This window comes from Coffea arabica, chromosome 1c (genome assembly GCF_036785885.1).
Source record: "Coffea arabica cultivar ET-39 chromosome 1c, Coffea Arabica ET-39 HiFi, whole genome shotgun sequence".
Lineage (NCBI taxonomy): Eukaryota > Viridiplantae > Streptophyta > Magnoliopsida > Gentianales > Rubiaceae > Coffea > Coffea arabica.
Genome location: NC_092310.1, coordinates 38,410,545 through 38,421,570, shown reverse-complemented (window position 1 = coordinate 38,421,570; position 11,026 = coordinate 38,410,545). Strand labels below are relative to the sequence as shown.

The following is an 11,026-nucleotide window of genomic DNA, read 5'->3' as shown; positions in this document are numbered from 1 at the left end:
AGCCACGGTAACGCATTCATCCATCACATTCATCTATGACTATAGAAAGCAAGTAGACATGCCAATCGCTTATAAACACGTAGCACATAACACTTAGCATGCTCGACTAAATGCAAGAGCCTAATAAAGCAAATTAACACGTAGCAACAAAAGCAAGCAATCAAGCTAATGAACCTATTACATTTGCTAGCTAAAACAAATGGGGAAGGGGAAAAGTGGATAAAAATGCTCTCCAAGCCCTATCTATTACAAGCCAAGAGGTGTACACATACCCCATAAAAGAATAACTTAATAAAAGCCAAAGTAAATGAAATAAATGAAAGGAATTAAGGAAAGGCAAGGAAAGCAAAGTAGACATGCAATTCTCACTTAGCACGTTGGATCACACAGAGGATAGACAAAAAAGGATAAAAGAAGTTATACCTCCCCGTTTGTGATGTTAGTAAAGTGAACAAGACTTAACTTGGGCTAGAGTCACCAAAGAAAGAGATAACTTGGGCTAAAACCATCAAAGCAAGGGATTAATGCACCACTTTAAAGATAAGTAGAATAAAAGGCAAAAAGGAAACTCAGAACACCCTAGAAACTTCAAAAGGGGTACTAACAAACCACCAAATTCTTTCCTAAATGCGACTCAAATGAAACCAAACAATTCATCATTTCCAAGAAAGCAAGATTATTGATCCAACGTCTAAAATAGAGAACTACCAAGGACCCAATTGCAAACATTAATCAAGTACTCAAACCCAATTAAAACATTTGAGGAACTTCAAAGGTCCAAGAGTAAGAATAAGGTAAAGTAATGGTTCAAAACACAATTACTCTAGGACCTACTTGCAAGAAATTAGAATATGATTGGGCCATAGTGAAATAAGGAAAGACTTGAGGGGCTAGAATGAAACTTTTTGGAAATTATCCATGCATGCACACGTAGAAGGCTTAAACTTCTGCCACTAACAAATGCAACCTGCTGTCTTTTTGTTTCCAAGCTTGCGGCAATTTTTTCAGCCGCTACTCTATTCGTTTTATCATGCAACAGGTTTATCAAATAGCAGGTTTCTACCTATCCGTCATCGACTAAACATGTAACTTCATTGCAGGATTGAAACAAAAATTGGAACTGACCATCAAGGGGAGAAAACTAACAGCAAAAGAAGGAAGAAGAAAAAGTGCAGCAAGGCTTTCTGAAGTTTGGCACTTTACAAAACCAGCTTTCAAGCACAACCAAATCCAAACACAACTACCATACAATCCTCTCACTTCGCATCATGAAAACTTGTAGATTTAGACACCAAAAGTCGGACGACAGGCATGCAAAATCTGAACAGTTCAAGTGACTTTATGCAAGTATCGAAGCAGACTTTCTTTTCTTCTTCGCTGGTTTTTCTGCAATTTTCTGGGTTTTCGCTATTTCTTTTGGCTAAACAAGACAAACATCAAGACTTGAATCTTGAACAACAAACATCGTAGCAACTCAATCATTCCAACATACAAAAATTTCATTCACCACAATGTAATCTCCTGGGTTTACTTTGTTCAGCAAATCCAAACAGCCATGAACTTAATCAACAGAAGAACTCGCGGCTTCCTCTGATAAACCCCCACAGGAAAAAGAAATCCCAAACTTTTGTCCCCAAACCCACAAAATCCTCAACCAAAATCGAAATAAAAACCCAACCTTCCTTAACTATCAAACCCAGCCATGAAACGAAAAAGTTTTAGATAAAAATGCAAAAGAAAACAGACGGAGTTGGCTCTAGACTTTGGAAATAAAATGATAAGAAAGCAAAACGACATCAGGCTCGGCTATATTCAAAAACACAGAAAAACAGCAAAGAAAAGAAACAACTTTGGCTTGCAAACACAAGTGAACGCAAGGAAAACAGCATACTGCCTCGCCAAAATCATCTAAAGCACCAAGCTTACTTCAGCAATCAAAACTCAGTGTAAGACTCCAGAATCTCTAGCTACGCAGATCAGATTTCATATGAAATGGTAAAAGACAAGGAAAAAAGAAAACAAAAGGTTGAAGGCTACCTGTTCACCGTTTTGGACTTGAAACTTCAGCTTGGGTTCGGCTCCAATGAAGAAACCAGAACTACAGGTTCAGCCTTGGATCTCCTCTTTCCCTTGTTCTCCCTCAAACCTCTCGGTTCTTCAGCCCTTAACCTCTAGCCCTTTCTCGTTCTTTCTCCCTCAGTTTTCTTTCTTTCCGCCGTCAACTAGACCCTCTTTTCTTCAGATTTTTCAGCCCCCCGAAACCCTATCCTTCTTGCTTTCTCCGTTTTCTCTCCAGCCGCCAAGTTTCTTTACTCTTGCTTGGTTTCTTTCTTCAGCCGTCCAAAAAACCTCCCCTTCCCCTTTCTTTGTTTCCCTTCGGTTTCTTCCTCCTGTCTCTCTCTTCCCAGATTTTCTCTGTTGTCCCCTCTCTGTTTTCTATCTCTCAAAGTGGTTCTCTCTTCCTCCTGCTCTCGGCTGTTTCTTTCCTTTTTATAGGAACTTCCAACCCCTAAACCCTCCTATCAAGGGTCCTTATGAGAGCCGCAAAAAAATGGAATCAAGTTCCAGTCATTCGATCGTACCCAATGATGGACAAAATAGTCGGGCGAAAAAATGGAATTGTACATTTTTTTAATAATAATACAATAATAAAAAAAGTATTTTAAATAAAAATAAAAAGCACAAAACTAGTAACGAAAAATAAAAACCAAACTAAAATTTTTCTCGTGCTTGATTAATGATTTCTTTTCTTCTTTTTTTTAATTAATAAACAACAAAAGAAATAAAACACATTTTTCATGCCTAATTTTTCTTTTGACAAATTTTGTGCTAAAATAAAAATAAACAGTTAAAAGGGCAACAAACGAATACAAAACTGAAAACTAAAATAAAATAATAGATAATAATGATCTAAAATGCTATACAAATGCAAACAGTCTAAAACAAAAATCATGAAATTAACAAATAAAAATAGATAGGAATTATCACTAAAACAGAAATAAAAACATACAAATTATTTAAAAATTTGGTGTCTAGAAAAATAATTGTATAAATATACGTGACCTAAAGGAATGCATCATATCGGGTGCAGGGGACTAATGTTCGTTACTCAATGTTCCCTTTAATAGAGGGAATACGAGCGTGCTAAGGCTAGAAAGCCAAACTCGTCCATATCCCATACCCAAGGGGTAACTTCCTAGTTTAATCAAGCAAATGTACTAACCTAGGTCTAATGCTTAGATAAAATGCAAGTCTAATGTCGTGTTTCATACAAAGGGGTAAGTGATATACATATAAGGGAAAATATGAGGGAAGGGATATACGTATAAGGAGGGATGTCATGCAAAAAATGATAAAAGACCCTAAAAAGTGAAAATATGCATGAGGTGAAGTGATTTTATCACACAATCATGATCTAACATGCGGAGGGTTCCTAAGGGTCTAGCATTGGACTAACCCATGTCTACAATTTTCCACTAGCATTGGACTAGTGAAAAAAGTCGGAACAAAGAGCCACAACTAGCGTTGGACTAGTGTGAATTCGAGAAATTGACCACAACTAGCATTGGACAAGTGTGGTGACGTCACGCATCTATATAAACAGAAATAACTAAAAGCAAGTAGACATGCAAGGCACATATTTTCACATAGTACGTAGCACATAAGCATGCATATCTAGATGCTAAATCCTAGAGAAAGCGATTAAACACATAGGCATATAGGCACACACAAATAAATAGCACACAAGCCCTATCTATTACTGTGACGACCCCACCTCCCCCTAAGGCGTACCAGAGGGTTTGGCGAACCGCCTGCCCAGCTCTCGCCAGGACTCACTCACTCGAATCACGTGCACACACACCAAGCACCATTAATAATATTCGCAATTCAAGCTTATAATTTACATTGATAGAAATCAAGATACAAAGTCTCGATATACTTAAACTAGTTCAAAATATATACAATCCAAGTACAAAATGTTCCATTCGAGGAATAGCGCGAGTACAAAACCAACATTCAAAACAAAGTCTAAAGTAACTAGACTACGCTAGCCTTTACACTTCTCACGCTTCACTCGTACCCCTGTAAGGAAAACAAATAGCGTGGTGTGAGCTAAAAGCCCAGTGAGGTTCCAAATAGCAAATTGACCATTATTTATAAGTACTAGTTTTCGATATAGCAAAGTAACGAGCATGAAAAGTTCATAAAAGTGAGCAATAACACTTCAAGTAGCAATCTCAAAATGAGCGAGTGTAAAAGTTTTCAGAAGAAACAATAATCCAATAAACAATAATCATTCCAAAGCATAAGGATACGGATGGCTCTCAGGAGCCAACTTCCATTCATCATCAGGGCTTGATCACATAGTAGTTGACACTCCGTCAACTTTCAAGTAAAGGAACCAATCCAGTAGAACACCACTTACACTACTCTCCGTCCACCATTCACACCCCCTACTGGGCCCAAAATCCTCAATAAACACGGGTGGTAATACTCGAGTATACCAATTAGTCGAGGAGATATCACTCCACTCGACAAAGCAAGAGACCCAGGGCTCGTTACCCAACCGACCAAGCCCCTGCCGGCTCGACTAGAGTAACTTGCCACAGGGTTTCTGGAATTCCAGGAAGTGCGCGCATCATAACAAGTATGTCAAGTCAATTGCAACAATAAACAAGTATATATCATGTAAGGGCAAGTGCGATAAAGTACACTCTTGCCCTAACAATTCACGCATGTGGCATGTAATCATATTGGCACGTATCAAGTACAAGTATCAAGTTCAATTCAGTATTTGAAAGCACTCACCAAAAGATATAGTGCTTTTACTGGTCACTTTCAGGTTATACTCCGAGTTCGGAGTCCAAATCTGCGATAAAACTCAATTTGAGAACTTTGAAACATGACTAGAGTTCGAAACTTAGACGTTTCGTTCAATAAGAATCAAGAAATTGAAATTCACTCGGACAGTAGTCGTGAAACACTTGCTCGCCTTTTTAAACAGTAAAACTTTGTAATATTTATACTTGAAATTGTCTTGCGAGTTGAAAGTACAAGGAAAACATACTTCGAGCAATCATTATTTCATTTCTCAAGGGTACAAGTTCGTCCAAGTCCTAACGTATAACACTCAAGAAACATAGTGGCCAAGGTTCTCGCTAGTTCAAGTAATAAGTACTTAACCTTCACTCAAGTCGCTAATATAGTTTTCTAGTCCTCGAGTAAAAATTCGGGCAGCATGCCCTTTGTGTTTACCTAATTTTCCAGCCTTTTAGGCTTCATTGTTTTTCTCAAACACAACCCAACATTATACATATCAGCAATTCATGTCAAGAGCCGTTCCATAGGCTCACAATATCATAATAACAAGAATCGTATTAAGTACAAGTGCAGAAATTCAATTTAGTTCAAAACAGATTTGACGTACAAATGCGGAAATAACATATCCGAGGCTACGCTTATCGGATTAAAACGAAACCTACGCTGTTTCGAAGCTAAGACACAGAGCTACAATATTCATGAAGGTCACTTAGTCCAGTTCCTAATGTAACTTAGTCAAATTCTCGAATTACTAAACCAGAAACCAATTCGTCGGCTGTTTAAATGCAGAACACTGTAATGAACATAACTCAGTGTACACAAGTCCGAATTAGGTGTTTTTAGATGCATTTTAAAGCCAATTCAGAATACTACAACTTTCATGTTTTGGCCCAGAGCTAAATCAGTACGGCTCCTAGTCAAAAAACGTGATAAACTGGACTTAACTGATGAAACGGACTGCTGGGAAATATTTAAAATAGTAAGGGTATTTTGGACTTTTCACATCCTACGTTGCTCCGATTGAGCTGAAATTTTGTAGGCACCTATAAAATGTCATTCTCTACAACTTTTCTTCTTTGACCTAAGGCCAATTCGGCCTCTAACACACAGATACAAATTCGGACAGAAAGGAAGCAAGAATTTCCAGAAATCTGGAATTTTTTGTTTCTAGTGGAACTTTCCTTAATTTCCCACTTCAAACACTACCAAAACCTCTCTTATAATCTTAATTCAACATATAAGCATCATACAATAAATTTGGGCAGAATTTCCACAAGCCCTAGTTCATCAAATAAATTGGGGAAAAACCTCTAAAACATGCTAATCATCCATGATTCCACCACTATAATCAACTACTAAACTTAATTTAACAAAATTGAAAGCAAAACTTAGAGAGATAAGCTCTCTTACCTTGAATAGAGGACACAAAGAGTAGCCCAAGCTTCCTCCTTCCAAAAACTTACCACAAATCACCACCTAGTCACTCAAGAACAAGTTTAATCGGTTTACTTTGTTTATTTTCTCACTAAGTTGTTGGATTTGAAGGTGAAATGAAGAAATTTTCTCTTGTTCTTACTCTCTCTCTCTCTCGGCTCCTTAGCAGAAAAATGAAGGAAGATGGAGCTTGGTTTGTCTTATAAGGAAGTAAGAAGATTAGGGCTAATTGTGACCACAATTTTTTGCCAACACTTGGACTAATCTTGGCCACAAAATTTTCTCTTTCTTTCCTTGCCTTTGAGCCACAATTTTCGGTCAGACTTAGCTGGTAGTGAGAGGATATTTTGCTCAATTATCAATGAGCTTGTAGGGTAAGAAAGTGGTGGTCAAGTGGTGCGTTCAATCGGTAGCGCGCGGGACCCGCCGGTTCGCGCCGTTTTTCTTAAAAACTCACGTACTAGTGTTTTTACTTCCCATTCACTAACCTTATATCATTGCTACTACTCACATATTATTTCTCACTTAAAAGTCACTTTTAATCACCCAATTTGGTCCTTGCTCCGTATCGAAAATTCATCCGGCGGAAAATCGCGAAAACCCTAATTTTGCTCCAAACTTGAAACCGAGGAATAAAACTCTACTTTCTAGATTCATTTGCACTTATTATGGAATAATTGGATAGTAGGGCTTTAATAAATGAAAATTTTCATCTAAAAGAAAATTTTTAAGAAAATGTGAGGAATTTTCCAACTCCAGTAATTAAAATTAGGGTTTCAATTAAAATAGGAGAGATTTAGGAAAACCGGTTAGTCAAATGTAAACTAGGGTTTTTTGGCTACAATTTTAGGGTTTGTAGTCTTTTAAAACAAAATTAGGTTTTAAATCAAACCCAAAGAAATACACTTTAATATTTTCTTCACAAACAACCTCCTAATATTCGGGATGTTACAATCTCCCCTCCTTAAAAGAATTTCGTCCTCGAAATTCATACATGCACTTCGAATAACGTAGGGTATTTCCTTATATATTCGTTTCCGGCTCTCAGGTCGCACTATAGCCAAAACTTAGTTAAACAATAGAAATTACGAATCGTACCTTCTACTATCTCTGTTGGTTCAGGTACTGCCTGTTGGTTCAAGGCATACGCTCTAGCCGGCACTCTTGGCTTAGTTCCTCCTACACTTGCTTGTTCAGGGTTTAGGCGTGATCTACGGGGACAGGTTGCAAGCTGGTGTTCGGTGCTACCACACCATAAACATTTTCCCGCCTTTCGCCAACAATCACTCTTCACGTGATTGGCCTTCCCACAGTACCCACAAGATACTTGTGGGGCTGAGGTCTGGCCTCCTTGTGAGGCACCTCTTGCTTGGCCCCAGCCACGCGAAGCTCCTTTTGGAGTACTTTCCTTAGATATCCCTGAAATTTTCTCACTACCATCTCCTCGGCCTATCTTAGAAGGTGGCATATTTAAACCGCTTTGTCCTTGCCTTTGACTTCCACCAGGCGCACCTCTCCTTTTTGCATGGAAAGCTCTCACTTGTGCCCTAGCAGTCTCTATCCTCAAGGCTTTCTCCAGAACCTCTGTGAATGTATTAATTTGGACCGCCGCTAAGGCTTCTTGTAACTCCACGTTCAGTCCTTGTATGAACCTCCGTACTTTTCTTTGTTCCGTAGCAATCAGTTCGGGAGCAAATTTGGACAACTTTGTAAACTGAGTCTCATACTCAGTTACACTCAACATCCCCTGACGGAGTTTAATGAATTCGTCCTCTCCCTTCTCCTGGACGATGGGTGGAAGGTATTTTTCGTTGAAGTCTCGTACAAAGTTTAGCCAAGTCCATGCAGTTCCTTCTCTCTCCCACTTGGCCCTCACTACATTCCACCAGGCCCTAGCTGGCCCCTCGAACTGAAATACAGCGAATTGGACTTGTCTCTCCTCCGTATAGTTTAGGGCAGCAAAAATATTTATCATGGCCTCCAGCCATTTCTCAGCCTCATACGGGTCTGGCCCTCCTAAAAACTTGGGTGGGGAGAACTTTTGGAATCTCTCCAAAGCTCTATCCTGCCCCATATCGGGGTCCCGAGGTTGGTTTACAGGGGCTTGACCCTGTTATTCCACTAAACGGGCCAGAATATTAGTCATTTGCTGGATGGCAGTTGCCACTTGATCTCCCCCTGTAGCTTGGGGTTCAGGTTGTGGCTCAACCGTTGCCTCTCTTTCCTCTCTCGATTCTCGTACCGGTTCCTGGGCTTGTCTACCCCCACGGCTACGACTAGGACCGCGTCCTCGATTAGTTCCCCTAGCTTGACTTCTTCTACCCTCCATGGTTCGTAGCGAATCAACTATATCAATATAACCAACTAATCAATAATAGAATATAGCCACTAAGTAACTATATAAATATCAACAGCACAAAACAGAATAATGCAAATCATAAACCCCTCTAAATCATAAAACAAGGCAATACAACACATTCGATCAAAACAAGTCACATAGCTTATAGAGCATTAACCCTAGGTATTGCTCAGGCACTACACTTAATCAAGGCTCGAAACACGTGAATAAGAAGGATCCCAAATCCCATGAATATCTTCAATATATTTCAAGTCCATACTATTCGCATTCCCCGTACCTTTCTTTCGTAATCCAAACTTATCTCAATATTACGCGAGATCTCAACTGATCGTAAAGGTGTTACTCCTTGGTATTCGGGGACAAGAATCCAAAAATATGATAATTCACCACTCAAGCTGGCCAGGCTCAAGAGCAAATCACCCATATTAAAGATTCCTACCCAACATACATATCTAAGGTCCCCAACAATAGACAATTGTTCCATACTTAACAATTCAATTCCCACAGTCCGAGAACCCTCTCCCGGCACGAGCTCAATAGGAGCTCCGATACCATCTGTGACGACCCCACCTCCCCCTAAGGCGTACCAGAGGGTTTGGCGGACCGCCTGCCCAGCTCTCGCCAGGACTCACTCACTCGAATCACGTGCACACACACCAAGCACCATTAATAATATTCGCAATTCAAGCTTATAATTTACATTGATAGAAATCAAGGTACAAAGTCTCGATATACTTAAACTAGTTCAAAATATATACAATCCAAGTACAAAATGTTCCATTCGAGGAATAGCGCGAGTACAAAACCAACATTCAAAACAAAGTCTAAAGTAACTAGACTACGCTAGCCTTTACACTTCTCACGCTTCACTCGTACCCCTGTAAGGAAAACAAATAGCGTGGTGTGAGCTAAAAGCCCAGTGAGGTTCCAAATAGCAAATTGACCATTATTTATAAGTACTAGTTTTCGATATAGCAAAGTAACGAGCATGAAATGTTCATAAAAGTGAGCAATAACACTTCAAGTAGCAATCTCAAAATGAGCGAGTGTAAAAGTTTTCAGAAGAAACAATAATCCAATAAACAATAATCATTCCAAAGCATAAGGATACGGATGGCTCTCAGGAGCCAACTTCCATTCATCATCAGGGCTTGATCACATAGTAGTTGACACTCCGTCAACTTTCAAGTAAAGGAACCAATCCAGTAGAACACCACTTACACTACTCTCCGTCCACCATTCACACCCCCTACTGGGCCCAAAATCCTCAATAAACACGGGTGGTAATACTCGAGTATACCAATTAGTCGAGGAGATATCACTCCACTCGACAAAGCAAGAGACCCAGGGCTCGTTACCCAACCGACCAAGCCCCTGCCGGCTCGACTAGAGTAACTTGCCACAGGGTTTCTGGAATTCCAGGAAGTGCGCGCATCATAACAAGTATGTCAAGTCAATTGCAACAATAAACAAGTATATATCATGTAAGGGCAAGTGCGATAAAGTACACTCTTGCCCTAACAATTCACGCATGTGGCATGTACTCATATTGGCACGTATCAAGTACAAGTATCAAGTTCAATTCAGTATTTGAAAGCACTCACCAAAAGATATAGTGCTTTTACTGGTCACTTTCAGGTTATACTCCGAGTTCGGAGTCCAAATCTGCGATAAAACTCAATTTGAGAACTTTGAAACATGACTAGAGTTCGAAACTTAGACGTTTCGTTCAATAAGAATCAAGAAATTGAAATTCACTCGGACAGTAGTCGTGAAACACTTGCTCGCCTTTTTAAACAGTAAAACTTTGTAATATTTATACTTGAAATTGTCTTGCGAGTTGAAAGTACAAGGAAAACATACTTCGAGCAATCATTATTTCATTTCTCAAGGGTACAAGTTCGTCCAAGTCCTAACGTATAACACTCAAGAAACATAGTGGCCAAGGTTCTCGCTAGTTCAAGTAATAAGTACTTAACCTTCACTCAAGTCGCTAATATAGTTTTCTAGTCCTCGAGTAAAAATTCGGGCAGCATGCCCTTTGTGTTTACCTAATTTTCCAGCCGTTTAGGCTTCATTGTTTTTCTCAAACACAACCCAACATTATACATATCAGCAATTCATGTCAAGAGCCGTTCCATAGGCTCACAATATCATAATAACAAGAATCGTATTAAGTACAAGTGCAGAAATTCAATTTAGTTCAAAACAGATTTGACGTACAAATGCGGAAATAACATATCCGAGGCTACGCTTATCGGATTAAAACGAAACCTATGCTGTTTCGAAGCTAAGACACAGAGCTACAATATTCATGAAGGTCACTTAGTCCAGTTCCTAATGTAACTTAGTCAAATTCTCGAATTACTAAACCAGAAACCAATTCGTCGGCTGTTTAAACGCAGAACACTG

General features: G+C 39.3%; 1 long non-coding RNA gene across 1 annotated transcript; it reads right to left on the bottom strand.

Moving 5' to 3' along the window:
• Positions 1-9,287: 9,287 nt before the first annotated feature.
• On the bottom strand, positions 9,288-10,479 carry LOC140006469 (uncharacterized). Its single transcript, XR_011814097.1, has 2 exons — positions 10,219-10,479; positions 9,288-9,492 (listed from the first exon to the last, which is right to left on the bottom strand). It is a non-coding gene; the product is annotated as an uncharacterized lncRNA (long non-coding RNA).
• Between the last annotated feature and the right edge of the window lie 547 nt (positions 10,480-11,026).